General features: G+C 47.9%; 1 protein-coding gene across 1 annotated transcript in view; it reads right to left on the minus strand.

Annotated features, from left to right (window-relative positions):
* The window catches only part of KIAA2022 (KIAA2022 ortholog), a 101,643-nt gene that overhangs the window by 34,864 nt on the left and 51,417 nt on the right, over positions 1 to 15,362 (minus strand). The gene's annotated exons all lie outside the window — the stretch shown is intronic.

Below are 15,362 nucleotides of genomic sequence, written 5' to 3' on the forward strand. Positions count from 1 at the left end.
TCTAAGCACAGATTAATTACTGTGGTTGAGATCATACCTTCTCTCTGTGCAGGGAGAGGAGCAGAGGTACTGCATGAGCTGAGAAACTCCACTTACATCAGTAAATCCACATTAGCTTTCCTCCCCAACGTCATCAAGCCACACACTCTCCATCATTTCCTAATCTGCAAACCGGACAATTACTGTCTTTAAAGATGACACTTATTTCACCGTATTTACCAAGGATGCCAATATCTAAGGTGACTTTCCTTCTGTGTGTTATTGCTAAAATAACTAAAGGTCACTGGCTGCAGTATTACTGGAAACAAAACAATAACATTTTCATTTCACTCCAGGAGAGTGTCTTTGCCAGACAGAAACACCCTCACCCTTGCACCGTGCCTATTAATAAACAGGGGAAGCAAAGCACAAATAGAAATAAGAATAAATGTTTACAGGGAAATACGAGTAAATTTAGGTGCAACTTCAGGCTTAAGAGAAGCATTGTTTTGCATAGCTATGATCAAAACAAACATTTCCTCCTTCGTAGCTTCAATTAAAATAGCTGTTTTGTTTGAATTTCCCTCCTCTGCATTTAAGTAGCACCAAATCCGCAGCACTGTAGGAAGTTGTACGAGTGGGAAAGCCATCACTGGAAAAGGAACAAAACTTGGGAAGTGGAACTGGTGGATATTCACTGTCCACATCCAGCGAAGTGCCAGCAGTAATCAGTCCCTGTCAGCAGTGAGAAAACTGCATTTTCCAATTCCTCCTATTTAATCAGCGTGATGCCATCGCGGCTCCGCTGAGCATGGATGGGAAGAGCTGACAAAATTCCCTCTTTCCCTCTTTTTTTCCCTTCCCAGTGCCGTGGGCTTGGCAGAGGACAAGGCTCGCTCTCTCACACAGTCCCGCTGGAGGGAATTGCTGTGGATAAAGGTGTCCGACGCAGGTGACAGCCCGGCACCCAACAATTGTCACCTGCCAAAGCAGGTGGCAGCGCCGCACTTTGCTCACTGACCCCCAGACACAGGCAGATTGCTACTTGTCACCCCAGGTACAGCGACACAGCTGGATGAGGTTCTGCCAGCAAGGAAAAGAGTAGGAAGAATAATAATAATAATTTAAAAAATAAATTAAAATGCTGCCTCAAAGCCGTTTTGCCCAGGAAGGGATGGATGTCTGCAGGAGCAAAGTGGTGCAGATGGATGCAGGATGCGCCAGGGGCTCGGCAGCTGGAGTGGTCCAGCAGTGATGGATCCAGCAGCAATGGGTTGAGTAGTGATGGGGCCACCAGCGATGGATTGAGCAGTGATGGGGCCACCAGCGATGGGTCCACCAGTGACAGATCCAGCACATCTGGGGCTTGGCCCCGCTGCAGAACCGCAGCCAGGATCCAAACCCATCACCCATTTATACCGACGCCAGCCTCCAGTAGCTCTGCTGACAGCGGAATAACCGAGCTCTCATTGCTAAAAAGCCCTTTTAAAACGTATTTAAGCATCTTACATAAGATCGCTAGAAACTGGTACCAAAAAAGAAAGCAAGTAATTACAACTACTGCCTTGTGAGCTCTGATTCTGTGCTGTTTGGGAAGCATCTTAAGAGTTTTTTGTTAGGTTTATGAGGGTAATGCAGAGAACAGCAAAGGTTTGGAGGTGGGGTGGTCCAGCTTTCAAGCCCCTATGTAAAAAGCAGGTTTTCTTAGAATTTCACAGCCTCGCAGGCACGACTAGAGAGAAGCAGGAGACATTTCTGCCCTTTCCTAGGAGCTTATGTATTATTCCTTAAAAAAAAAATAAAAAAAAGGAAAAGAAAAACTTTCAGAGAAATGTGGTGCCTTTATTCCCTTGTGTTGTTTAAACCTTTTTTCATGGCACCACACAATGAGCTTTCTTTGGGAAGTAGAACAGTAGCTTTTCCTCAGACCACAGTGAAGCAGTTACAGCTTCAGTGCTTTGAAAAGGTGGTGGATAAAATAAAATAAAAAAAAGGAGAAAAAGAAGAAACCAGAAGAGAGAGAGAACGAATGAGGGTACAATAGGGAACTTGAATCTCTGAGAGAAAGGGAATAAAAAAATAATAAAAAAAGAAGGCGGCATCAAGTGTGGGTATAATTGCAAAGCACCGGCACACTTCTGGCACCGGGGAAAAAAAGGAATTGTAGATGATTCAGGAGTATGACAAAGAATCCCTTCAACAAGTTGTCTTTTATCACAACTTTGCTGCTGTACAGCTACGCTGCAACAGGCAGAAATTGCATCATGTCAACAGCCAGTTTATAAAGATAAACCGACTCTGAAGACAGTGGGAATATGCTGGCAGTTACTTTGTGTTTTGCTTATCACGGCGGCAATAAATTCACTGAGAACAGCACAAACAGGATATTAGAAACAAAAATACACTTATACCTAAAAAGGTCAGCTCCGGAATATTCCGGGGCGCTGGACCAACTGCCCGTGGAGGGGGAAGGTCCCAGCCAGGCTCTGCTGTGGAGCATCCCTGTGCCTGGAGACAGCGTGTGGCCCCGATGTCACCCTCTCCCTGGGGTGACCCCACCATCTCAGCTCCCAGACCCCAATCCCCGATGGGCAAAGCTGAAGGGACTCCGATCCAGGCTCTCCTTTAAAACAGCAGCTCCTCACACTATCACAAACCACGAAGACATCTTCCTTTGCAGCAAAGACTGAAGTCTCCCAATACAAAGCGCAGCGACGCTATTAGCTTACAGCTAAAATACTGACTCTGCGTAGGGGTGACCAAGTGCCATGTCACCTTTGTTGGCCAAAGGATGGTGGCAGGAAACCAAGAACAGCTAAAGGGACCTTTCACCACTCCGTGTGGGAGCTGAACACCACCACGGGGACCAAAGAAACCTTTACAAAGCACTTGGCCGCGGCAAAACAGCAGCTCTGCCCCAGCAAAACCCAAATGACAAATGGGTTAGGAGCTCAGGAACTAAATAGTCTTCATCACCTCCTCCTCATCGCTCGCTGGCCGGGGTGGTTGCACTATGGTACCAAAGGGCTTCTCCTGCTTCCTTCCACCAGCTCCTTCACCCTCCTCCCCATCTCACCCCTCTCCATCCCAGTGAACGCTGCCGGTTTAAATGCAAATAGTGCACATGCAGGCACAGGATCTTTTTTTAAATTCTGAAAGCTGAGACTTCTAAGTTTATCTCAGAAGGACACTGGAAAGATGAATAGAGAGAAATTATGCAGAGAAAGAGAAAATATTCAAAGAGTAGAATTATGTATGCATAATTGCCTGGCTCCCTGGGGTGCATGGGCGAGTACACCAAGTCACTTTGTGAAATCATTCCCCACAACTCCTGTATCCTAATTATAGTGCTGTAAGTGGGGAGAAGCTAATTTTTAAACAGTCCTGATGGGGTAACTGGAAGAACCATGAGCATGCTGTTAACCCCTCGCCTACTGCTCCTCTTCAAGAAAAGATGCAAAGGCAGAAGAAATAAATGAAACACCAGCGAACCCAACGCATCATCCTCTGGTTGATGTAAAGGTGTCCACTACAAGAACCAAGCAAGCACCAGCCTTCAGGCTAGAGGAGAAAAAGGCCAGACCTGAAGAAATAGGCCAAAATGAAAAAAAAAAACAACAAACCACCAGAAAACACAACCTCTGCCCAGACTTCAAAGAAGTCGAGAGTCAGCATTATGGTGCCTCCGTGTCCTTTTCCTCTGTACAGCATCTGCTCAGCCAAAAGCTTTAAAAGCTCTAAATATACCTGTACAGGAACCACTTTATCCATCCAGAAAATGCAGCCACAGCTGTGTGGTACCTCAGCACACGTCCCAGTGCCACACGACCATTTGCAGCAGAAAAATCTCAATTCAGCTGGTTTGCAGGGGAGAGACTTGGTTCCAGTGAGGACCTGCTAACACGAGACCTTGTCAGGCCCACGCAGGCCAGAGAGATCGATGCAACAGTGAGTGAGAAAGGTCAAAACTATGTATTTTTGATCCATTACCTACGAGGTGCTCAAACCTGGCTTCTTTCACAGGAAAAATAAAGAACAGTAGCAGGACAGCCCAGCCTCTAACCCGTGCTCTCCCGCTGCCCTGTGACCTCAGCTCACGCAGAAATTACCCACCAGCCGCCTTCGACTCTCACCAATGCTCAACAACTTTAAGCCAAAACCACTCCTACAAGTCCCAAAACTCTGATATTTTGACTAAAACTGTCACTGGTATTTTGACCAAACTTCCTTTAAATTTCTCAGCCTGGTAACGTTTGTTCGCATTGACAACAACCCCCTTCAAAAAGTTCCACTTAGCACTGATTTTTCCTTATTGGAATAGATGCAGGCACACAATATTAAAAAAAAAAAAAAAAGACAAAATCCTCCTTTTACCCATCTTAGGCAGGCAAAGAATTATTTTTTTCCTCAGCCAGGAAATTGCACAATGTCACTAAAAGCATGGAAATGCCACTTAGGGCTTCCTCGCCAGGGCTGCGGCCGTTTCAGCCCACTCCATGCAATACCTGGACTCCAACATCTGTCACTGGCAGAGAGAGAGAAAAGCGAAGGCTTTCACCCCAGATTACATTATTTTCAATTCTCTGGGTGTTTGGGTCTTTGCATTCCTACCACGCTCCTTTAGGGGGTCCCATCCTTGGATCCCCAGCAGAAGCCACCCATGGAGATGGATGTCCTTCAGCACGGCTGGGTGAGGGAAGGCAGACACGTGCAGTTCCCCTCTCCGAGAAAAGCCACCTCCAAAATTTTGTAGATATCCACTGGATTTAAGACCAGAAGACCATTTTAGAGGACCTCCTACAATCATAAGCAATTAAATCTTACCCAGTCACCTCTTTGTTGAGGCCAATTATTTGTTCAGAGGAGAATTTCTAGAAAGACGTGCTCGACTTCAAGCATTGATCTCAGCACGTGAAGAACCCTCAGTGCAGTCTTGCAAGTGATGAACTCTCTGCCAAGCCCATATTAATAGCTAACCCTTACGTTCCGAAAATTAAATATTCAAGTCAAATTGAATAGTTATTTTTTTCGGCCAAAGTAATAGACACAATTTTACTACTTAATCCGCTCACATTGTCTCAAGCTCACTCAAATTACAGCCATTTGAACTGTGATCTGAGCTCCCCTGTGCTTAACGAACTAATTAGACCAAGGACAGCCAAACTTCCCAACTTCCTGAATACTAAAATCTTCGTCTGGCCAAGAGCCACAGAACAAGCACCACACGGTGTGCAAAGGGGAAGGAGAAGAGCGACGAGCAGAAGCAGGTCCCAGGTGGGCCACTTGGCCCCAGGGGCACCCCGAGACAGGGACGTCACACAGAGGGTACAACCACGATGAGCTGAAAAAAGAAAAAGACTGGAAGAGAGTCATTCTACTGCAGATTTTCTCTGTTTCTTTGGAAAGGAATGTTCTGTGCAGTCTGAAGAAAACACATCATTAGAACATCATTAGACGCACAGAGGACCAGACCTGCTACACCATTCTTGGGGGAGCATGAGGTGATGGCGATGGTCAGGGCCTCCTTTATGTGAACCAAGTGACTTGGACCCACCTTCCCCTCCTTCAGAATAGGCCACAAGCACCAAAACAACAAGGTATTCTGGAGTTGTCACGCCCAAGCAAACATGGGCTGCAACATTGCCTTCTCCCTCTGGACCAAAGATCATTTCAGCATTCAGGCAAAAGTGAAGAAGTCCTAACAGGAAAACCTGCCAGAGAGCCTCAAAACCCTGTTCCTCAGGCCACTTCCCCCAAAAGGGGAGATAGCCTTACTTTGGTTGATGGTGGGCTTCCAGCTCTCTCCTGTTGATGCTGTCTTTGAAAACTTCAACAAGGAGTGCTCAATTCACCCAAGTTCAGATGGTCCTTCAGGCAAGCGGGTTTCAGCTTGTACCTCGTATCATTCCACATCGTGCCCTCTCCAACAAGGGGAGGATGACACAACCATGTAACCGTCAGAAGATCTGGGATGGCATCTAGCTGTGGCACCAAGGTCAGCACTGTAAAATACAGATACACAAGACCATCCGTGCAAATTAATTTCTCTTGTTCTTGGGAGAAGAGAGGAACTAAAACTCCTGGGATAACAAGAATTGAAAACAGATGCAAAGAAAGAGCCTGAGGATGAGAAGTAGTGCTGGACCACAACATCATGACAGGAGCATCTCACCGCTAGGTCAGATCTGGAGCTAGACCAGTTGTGAACCATCGGGCAAGGGCAGGAAGGAGGAAACCTAGAAGACAGCTGAATTCAGGCAGATTTCCACAAGGATTTGCAAACTGGCTAAGAGGGTGTCAGGAGACTGAGGAAAAATCCAACCCACTTGCTTAGCTGGGTCCTTGGCATCTCCCAGAGACAGATCATCACGTTGACCTGGGCCACTCCATGCTGGGGAGGTTCTGAGATGGGTCCGTAAGATCCAACCAAGCCCCACGCTAGAGTCAGTCTCTTGGCAACACCAAAGAACGGGCCCAGAGGAACAGAGTGCATGTGTCACTCCTTCCACCCTTTGAGCTTCAGTTCGGTGTGGATGATCTTATGACAAGATCCATGAATCCTGATATAGCAGCACTTGAGATAAATGTTGCTTCAAAAGGGCTCTTGTGCGAGTCTTTGTAGTGAAGAGGAGTTTGGGGAGGACGGATGACGAATGAGAAACAAAGGAACATCACCAGCTGCTGGAGGCACTGTTCCACCTTTTGTACAAACACACCTTTCTCGGGGTGATACTTAAAAACTACCTGCAAAGTTATTTCCTTTTTTCCAAACCTTCTTCCCATCGCTCTTTGCATCTGCACGGAAAACTGCTGTGGATGTATGTGACACAAAGAGAGTTATGGAATTTGCTCAGATGGGCTCCTGCAGCCAGGCAGCCCCGGGAAGAGGCCTCCACAGCAGCTTTTCCATCCACGATCGCATAGGTGAGCACATCTCCTTCAACTTCAGCAGGTGAGTGCTGAGTTCATCACCTTCCTGCAAGCCCCAGGTTCTTCAGAGGGGTGCACTGGGCATCACGAACCTCATGCTGCCCAGGGAAGTGGTGGAGTCACCACCAAAGCCGGGCAGATGTGGTCTGAGGGACATGGGTTAGTGATGGGTTTTTTCAGTGTTGGGTTGATGGTTGGACTCAATTATCTGAAAGGCCCCTTCCAACCTGGACAATTCTATGACTTGATGGAACACCTCCAAGAAGACTGCAAGGCGCTACATCTCCAAAATGCCTCTAGTTAGACCACAACCATATCAAAAGGAACACAATCAGCCCGACACCTCTCGAGATGAAGCCACCATCAAGAAATGCACCAGCAGGAGCACCGGGGGCTCACCTCAGTGGCGCACAGCACGGAGCAACCCCAAATCCCTACAAAGCCAAACCAAATCGTCTGAGCAGGATACACAATCGAGGGCACAGATCCTTAGACAACAACCTTTTCAGGGACCCGATTCCCATAATCACGTAGCTTTTAATTTCCATGTTGACTTTAATTAAAAACAAAACAAAACAAAACCAAACCACGCAAAAAAATTAAGAATCTTCCCCCATCCTCCAGCCAGCTAAAATCACGTAAAAGCTCCCAGCTCTGGCAGATGCCAACGGACAGTGTCACAAAGGAGGCGGGGAAGGGGGGGAACGTTTAGGAAATGTTTTTAAACTATTCAATTTTATAGGCATTTGTGCAGCAGCAGAAGGCTGCAGCCGACAGAGAGCAGGCTGGATCGATGGCGGGGCGGAGGTGGGTGCAGGAAAGCAGGAGCAGCAGAGTGTGGCATCGAGGCTAATAGCTTTGTAGCAATTTATTCCGTGCAAAATACCGCACCGAGCGAGATGGGGGGGGCTGCGCAGAACGGACGGCGATGCCTGGGAGGGACACGGGTCCCCAACTCCAGAGCAGCAGAGAGCAGGGAGGATCAATACCAAACACTCCAGGAAAAGCAGGAAAACTCTTCCTCCCTCACCAAAAAAAAAAGGACAATTAATGGATCCAATCAGGCCATCCACAAAAATAAATAAATAAATAAATTGTTGTTGAAGAAATGTCACGTTAGAAAAAAAAAACCTAGCAAGATAAAAGCTTCGGTGCTGTCACAGCATCGCTCCGGGTGCTGGCCCTCCTTGCAGGGGTTCGTGGCCCTGCCACCTCAAAACAAAATCCTGTTGCCAGGAATGAGGACGGGCTCTTCATCTTCTGTACCAATGACAAGAGAAACCCCATGGAATAATTCCCAACCCCTTCCCCAGCTTGGTCACTCATCACGTCTTTACCTGGAGACATGCCAGAATGTTCCCTTCTCTCCCTGGTGGCCTTCATCCATGCTTTGGATGAATATTTAAGGAATGGACAGGGAGAGCTAATTTTGGGATAGAACAAAGAGAAATGGTGTTTTGGAACCTGGTTTATGACAAACGAGGAAAAAAAATCGCATTCGATCGTTACGTGTGTCCTGTGATGGAAGCTCAAGAGCTCTGGGTCTCCTTGCAGACCAAATTTGCTCTGCTGGTGTTTGCAGCCCAAGGAGAATGCGATGCTCTTTCTTTCCACATCACACTCTTTCCACCAGCGCATATGGTCTGGCTAAATAAGAAGCCTTGGGAAGGCTGTCAACAAGACTAGGGGAAGGTGTGCATCTGGTGCAGGAACATATGCGTGCCCCGGCACCGCAGAGTGAGCCACGAAAAGAATGCTGGTGCCCAGAATCCCACCAAAACCTGTCCAGGTCCAGCAGAACCACGGTGCAGGACCAGTGCCACCGCTGCTGCCGCTTTCACAAACCCTTCCCTTTGTGATGGATGACTCAAAACCCATCAGTCCGCCTCCAACCACCAGCTTTGCCAGGGTATCTAAAGACCACGCTCCCTCTAAACTCAACCAGCACGGGCTTTCACAGCATTTCTGCTGCTCACGGATTTGTGCACGGGCTTACGTGTTTGCTTGAAAGTAGGTGCTTTCTGTTCATGTACGAAAATCTCCCCCATGGTACTAAAAGCAATGGAATAATCTACTATTTCAACTCGCATCCCTTAGAGAATTCTGCAGTTTAAGAAAAAAAAACAAGAAAAAAAGAAAAAGAAAAAAAAAACCTGGTTGAATTTGATTAAACCTTTGGAATCTCTCCAATATTTCCAGTTATTCCATCTGTAGAAACACTCTACTGGCACTTGGCACATTTATAGCATTAACTGCCTTCTAAATCAGCAGCAGTTCTGCCTAACAATTTGGCATTTGCACATTGCCTTGTAAATTACCCACCTTACATTCTCTGGGTACGAGGCCCGTCCCCTCCAAAAAGCCTATTACTGCCTTGTCCAAATTCTTCAGGAAGAAAATATCTTCTTGGGCTCGTCTCTTGACAAAAAGAGGGAGGGGGAAATGGCATTCAGCGGGCACGGGATTAACACTCTGGCTCATGGTGTTACTATGGCAGTAAAATGAAACCCAATGCAACCAGCTGGTTGCTATCCTGCTATTAGAGCCCCTTTTCTGCTTTTGACCTTTCTAGAACTCTCCAAAAGGCATTAATCTATTCAAAAATCCATCCAGGACCTAAAGCGCCACGCAAGGTGAAGGTGTTGGCGAATGTGGGGCGGAGGGAACAATTACAATTCTGCCAGAGAGGATTTGCTTGCTATTTTTTTGTGTGTGTGTCTGTGTGTGTGTGTGTGTTACTGCACAGCAAAGTCAGGAACCAGGCTCGGAACGGCTGCAGCTCCAAATCAAGCCACAAAGCAGCAGGAAACCACTCAGCAATATCAGCAGCGATTTGTGCATTTCTTGCTTGAAAACAAAGAGCGGAGAAGGTCGGCGTTATTACCTCCCCGCTTCCAAGTCGCCTCTCTTCTTTTGTCTACCCAAATCGTCGGGAGGCAAAAAAAACCCACCCAACCCTCCTCTTCCCAAAGAGCTCCCAGCTCCGAGCTCTTTGGAAAACCTTTTCTCCTTATCTTTATCCACACCTGACCCATTCTTCTTGCGCCTCCCCATCGACAAAGTGTAGGAAAATCACTAAATTAAGCGCCCGAGTTGTGCCCTCCTGCAGAACAGCCTTCTCCCTTCCCTGCTCCTCAGTCTTTGCTCTGCTTACCTGGTCCTTCCTAGGGATTTGGTCTCCAGACTCTACGAGGGGAGGAAACCGGAAAAAGGAAAAAAAATAAAATAAAAAAGGAAGAAAAGGAGATGGCAAAAATTATGAGAAACACATTCATTTAACTCTCCTCCTCCTGCCTTTTGCTTCTAAAATATGCCTTATTGATTTTTTCATATCTGTTATGACCCTCTAGCGTTAGAAATCCAGGGTCACCTGAGGACTTGGAGATGCTCACTGTGCCCCGCGTTGTGACCGCTTGGAATCTGACAGCAAGACAGAGTTCAGAGCGTTGTGCTCCAAAAGGGCTGGCCCCAACTGACAGGGCCGAGCAGGAATTTCTTACTCCTCGTTGTGCAGGAGGAGATCCAACGTGCGGAGCTGAACCGCCCCGATCCTGTCCCACAACGAGAGGGAGTGACTCAAACCCGCTTACTCATTATCATTCTTTTGGAATTAGTGACTTAGTTAATGCCCCCCATGCTAGCATTTAAAAAAAAATTGCATTTTGTTTTTTCTTCTTTTCTATTCTATACTCTTCCCTCGCTTGGGGCGTTTCTTCTCTTAACTCCAAGGAGGAATGATTTCCCTCGGCTGCAGTTAACTCCAAACAGCGACCCACAGCAGCAGCAGCAAAGACCCACAATCTTCTTCACCTCTTTTTAATCAGTTCATCAAGCAGGTCCCATCCCACATCAGCAACATCCCACGCCACGTCCATATTTCCCTGGTTGTGGGTGCTGAGCCACCCATAGGAACTAGCTTAACCCATCCCAGCATGGGGCTAGTGGGACTGGGTGTCACTGGGACACCAAAGGATGCTGTTGGCCCCAGAGTTGGGCAACATGCCCCGGGGCCAGTGTGTCCCTTGTGCCTCCAGCCCCAGGGTGAGGTGCAGGGGCTCTTGTAACCCACCTGTGATGCCAGCACAGTGGGGCTGGAGCAGGGATGAGGATGGTGGCCACGAGGCTCGGAGGAGGAGAGAGGAGCTGAGCCAAACGCTCCCGTAAACAAGGCTGCGAGAGGGTGGCAGGCACCAGCCTCCCAGAGCAGTGAGAAAACAGACCAGTCTCAACTCCGTGCCTGCTCTGCACTTGATGAAAATGTCTGCTCCCTCACAAAACCAAAAAAAAAAAAAAATTTTTTTTAAAAAAATAAAAATAAATACAGCTCTCCCTGCAGCCAGCGATGCATACGAGATGACTGCCTTCTCAACATGAGAGCAAAAGGGCAAATGAATCACATTACACTCCATGAATAAAAACAGAATCTTAATGCAACAGCGACTTAATGATTTCATTTTCAATGCACTAGACAGTTTGGCCTCATTTGCAGAGGTGCTGAGCACCCCCGAGTCCCACTCCAGCTAATGGGGATGGCAGGCACTTTGCACCTCGGGACTCTCCCCCGAGCCCCCAGGAAATTTCCCCCACCGGGCAGGGAGGGTCTCCCCGAGGTGTGTGGGATTAAATGCTGATAGTAGGGATGAGCCTGGGCCAAAGACCTCAGACCTGCACCCGGATCCGTCCTCGGGAAGGTGGGATTAGGGTTTGCAGCTCTGTTCGGACTCTGCTTTTGTTTCCCACGTAGTGAAGAGGAACCAAGTCCTGCCCGCCATCGGGGATAAACTCTGCTTGGACCCTGACCCGTGCCACCTCCCCTTCCTGAGCTTTCTGAGCTCCCTATAGCATTTAAAACAACCCCTGTTCCTACTTTGTTTGGTAAACCTTGCTATTTCTTCTGGACATCCTCCTCACTGGCCATGTTTCTCAAAGCAAGCCCCGGTGTCACCTCCCGGTGACAGCCAACGCGCCCGGCTGAGCTGCACCCTGCCCTTGGCACCATCCTTCTCAGGAGGAATAAAAAAAAAATTAAAATAAAATTCACAATATTCCTATGTCTGTTTGGAAAATACATCCCAGGACGACCTCCCCGAACCACCACCAGTCCTCTGTCAAACAAAGAGGAGTCAAAGGCAAACTATTTATTGCCAAAACCTCTTCCTTCGTTGGAAAGTACTGTTTAATTTTATCCCTTAGGCATCTATTATCTCATAGCCCCATATTATTTTTCCAGCTATTACTGCTTAATTTTCCCCATCCAAAAAAAGTACGTACAAGACAGAAGCCAATTTCCGTCTTGGCATAATTGTTTATGAGAAACAAACAGCTGTTTCACTGGGGTCCTAACAAATAGATGGGTGAATCGATGCTTCTCATCTCTTCATTAGCTTCCTGCAAGAAAACCGCCTGCCGTCACGTGTCCCTCCGCTGCCGAGCACCCTCACCCCCCCAGCTGCTAACGAGGGGGGACCCTCGTTGCTCAGGGCTGGGGGGCAGGGGGAGACCTTGCAGAAGGAGGGAGGAGAAGATGTGTTTGGGGGGGGTGCTCCACCAGAGCCCCCTCGTTTACAAGCTCCCGCTGCGGCGGAAATAAGGGCCGACGCTGAGCATAAACATTTCTTGTTTCTTCTTTAAATAAAAGCTGCTGAATTTTAAGCAGGGCTTGAAATAAAAAGTAAAAAACCATGGCTAATGGAATACGCTTATCAAAATGCTCGGGCTGCTTCTCTTTGCCTGTTTCTGGTAGAATTTCGTCGTTTTACCGCTTGTAGGTTTTTGGTGTTTTTTTTTTTTTTTTTTTTTACCAGCAGAGCTTCCCTGGGGTCTGGGGGGGTTTTGCAAAATGTTATCGCTGGCCAGGTAAGCAGGCACAGGACCTTCTCAAGGTACAAGCACATACACCCCAGAGGCAGAGGTTTGCAGGACAGACCCCAGGAAACATCTCTGCTTCCCAGAATATAGCCCGGAGAGGACAAAGAGTGGCAAACCACCTCAGAAAGTGAGATTTAAAAAAAAAAAAAAAAAAAAATCAAAGCAATTAAGGAATGTGCAAAATTGCAAAATATGGTAAAGGCACAGAAGCAGCCAACCAGAAAAAGCTAAAGCTGCAAAAGAGAACGTGTGTCTGTGTGTCCACGTATGTGGGATGGACAGAAAGCTGTGCCCATTCTGGTCTGCGCTCCGGCCAATGTCTTCCATGCACAAGTGTAATTCATTTCCAGTCTGGGTTAATTTGATTCCAGTTTGGGTGAAATGTTTGCTGAGCCACTGCTGACATTATTTTCCTTTAACACCCAGGTACTCAGGGTACTGCTGGGGGAATCGGTGCTTGTGGAGTTTCCTTTTCACGTTGTGAATCGCCCGCGTGTCCCCGGGAGCGGGCAGAAGGGGATTTGGGATAGAGGAGGGGAAAGGGAAAACATTCCTTAGGGACCACGCGAGAGCCCAAATGGCATCTCCGACAGAAGTCATGGCTAAGGTTTTCCTTTCTGTCAGCCCTCCTGGCTTCAGATGCTCAATTGAAGGAAAAAAAAAAAAAAAAAAAGCTCCAAAAGCAGTTGCAAGCACCGGTGCTTTGTGATGCTCTCGTCTTGTCCGGTGGGTGTTACCGCAGCAAATAGAAATTGCAAGCAGAGGGCGAACAGCAATGAGTCAGGGAGGCAGAAAGGCGTGAAAACAAAATGAATGGAAAGGCAATAAACCCGCAATATTTCACCGTCGGTACTGAGTTCCTGGATAACCTCCATCTATCAGCGTTATCAGCGCCCGGGAGCTCACCGGAGCTGTACTTACAGCACATTAAGTGACATGGGCAGAGAAGAGGCTGTGGCCACGTGGGCACATCACCGTGCCATGGGCCGAGGCCACCACGAGCTGCGGTAAGGGCAACGGCCATCCACCATCTCCAGCACCTCGGGGTCCTCCTCCAGAACACAGAGGAAAACACTCAAGCTTTTACCGGCTGCCCAGGTGAAGCAAAGGAGAAAACTGATGGGGCAATCCCAGGCAGCAAGATGCCCCGGTCCAGGAAAGGGATTGATCCAGGAAAGGGATCAATGATGGATGCATGTGCTGAAACGCTGTCCTGCTCGGGGACCCTGTCTGTGGAGGAGGAAAAAGTCTCACACATCGATAGGACGAGAGGTAATGCTTTTCAATTGAAAAGGGGGAGATTGAGATGAGACCTCAGGAATAGTTTCTTTGCTGTGAGGGTGGTGAGAGCCTGGTCCAGGTTGCCCAGAGAAGCTGTGGCTGCCCCATCCCTGGAGGGGTTCAAGGCCGGGCTGGATCAGACTTGGAGCAACCTGGTCTGGTGGGAGGTGTCCCTGCCCAGGGCAGGGGGGTTGGATGACCTTCAGGCTCCCTTTCAGCCCAAACCATTCTATGATTTTATGATCTAGACAGCTGCCTGCATCTCCTGCCCATCACTCACGCCATCTCCACCAAGGCAGGAGACCCAGCCACGCTTCCAGTCTGAAAACCAGTTCTGTATGGGCTTTGCCTGCAAGTCAGGCTCACAGCATTACACAGAGATTTGGCAGACCCCCCAAAAAAAATGGCATTCTGTGTGTCCTCCTCCTCCTCTAACCTAGAGCTTGGACACAGGTTGGGGCCAACTGCCCAGGCTGCGAATAAAAATCACCGCTCTCCCCAAAAAGAAGCTAATTCCCCATTAACGCTGCAGAGGACTCAGGCAGCCAGTGAGAAGGAAGCTTTTTAAAGAGATATAAAAACAGGATTTTTGTATTGAAACACATGCCACAGATGGTGTAGCAGACGAGGATTAATTCATGAATCATATTTCTTAAATGATACAATCTCTCTTTTCACTTCCATACTTTCCCTTTTTGACTCAGAAGCAGGGATTTAAGATGCCCTTCCCAGATATGAATTTTGCATGAACAAACATTGCAGGAGGAAGGGAGGGGAAAAAAAAAAAAAGCAGCAATAAAACAGAAAACCCAGATGTTTAAAGCTAAGTTCTCAAATGTAAGCGAACGCGTATCCTGTCCATCTACGAAAGAACATGTGTGGAAACGCAATATATGCAGGCACAGATCTGGGACTAGGGTGGGAAAACACGTTCTCTAACATTTGGAGATTGCTAATGCTTCAGCCAGGGTTCTGAATTTCACAAAAGCTGATTTCCTATCTCCTCCTATCTTATTCGCCACCCTCGCAGCAAACGAAAAGCCTTAAGGCAAACATTTCCACCGAGAGGCCCTCCACGCTCTGCCGCTCGGGTTTGTCCCTCCTCCAGCCCCCGTCAGCCTTTGGAAAACCCAGGTGGGGGAACGGCCAGGTTGCTCTCCAGGAAAAGCTCAAGGTGCCCACAAAACCAAGGGGATCGCAGAGAGCCAAAACATCCTGCACCACGCAAACGGAGCAACCACAGCTCGCCACCACGGCCAAACAACATTTTAAGCAGAAAAAAAGAGAAGGAAATGACAAAAGGG

This window comes from Calidris pugnax, unplaced genomic scaffold (assembly GCF_001431845.1).
Source record: "Calidris pugnax isolate Ruff unplaced genomic scaffold, ASM143184v1 scaffold38, whole genome shotgun sequence".
NCBI lineage: Eukaryota > Metazoa > Chordata > Aves > Charadriiformes > Scolopacidae > Calidris > Calidris pugnax.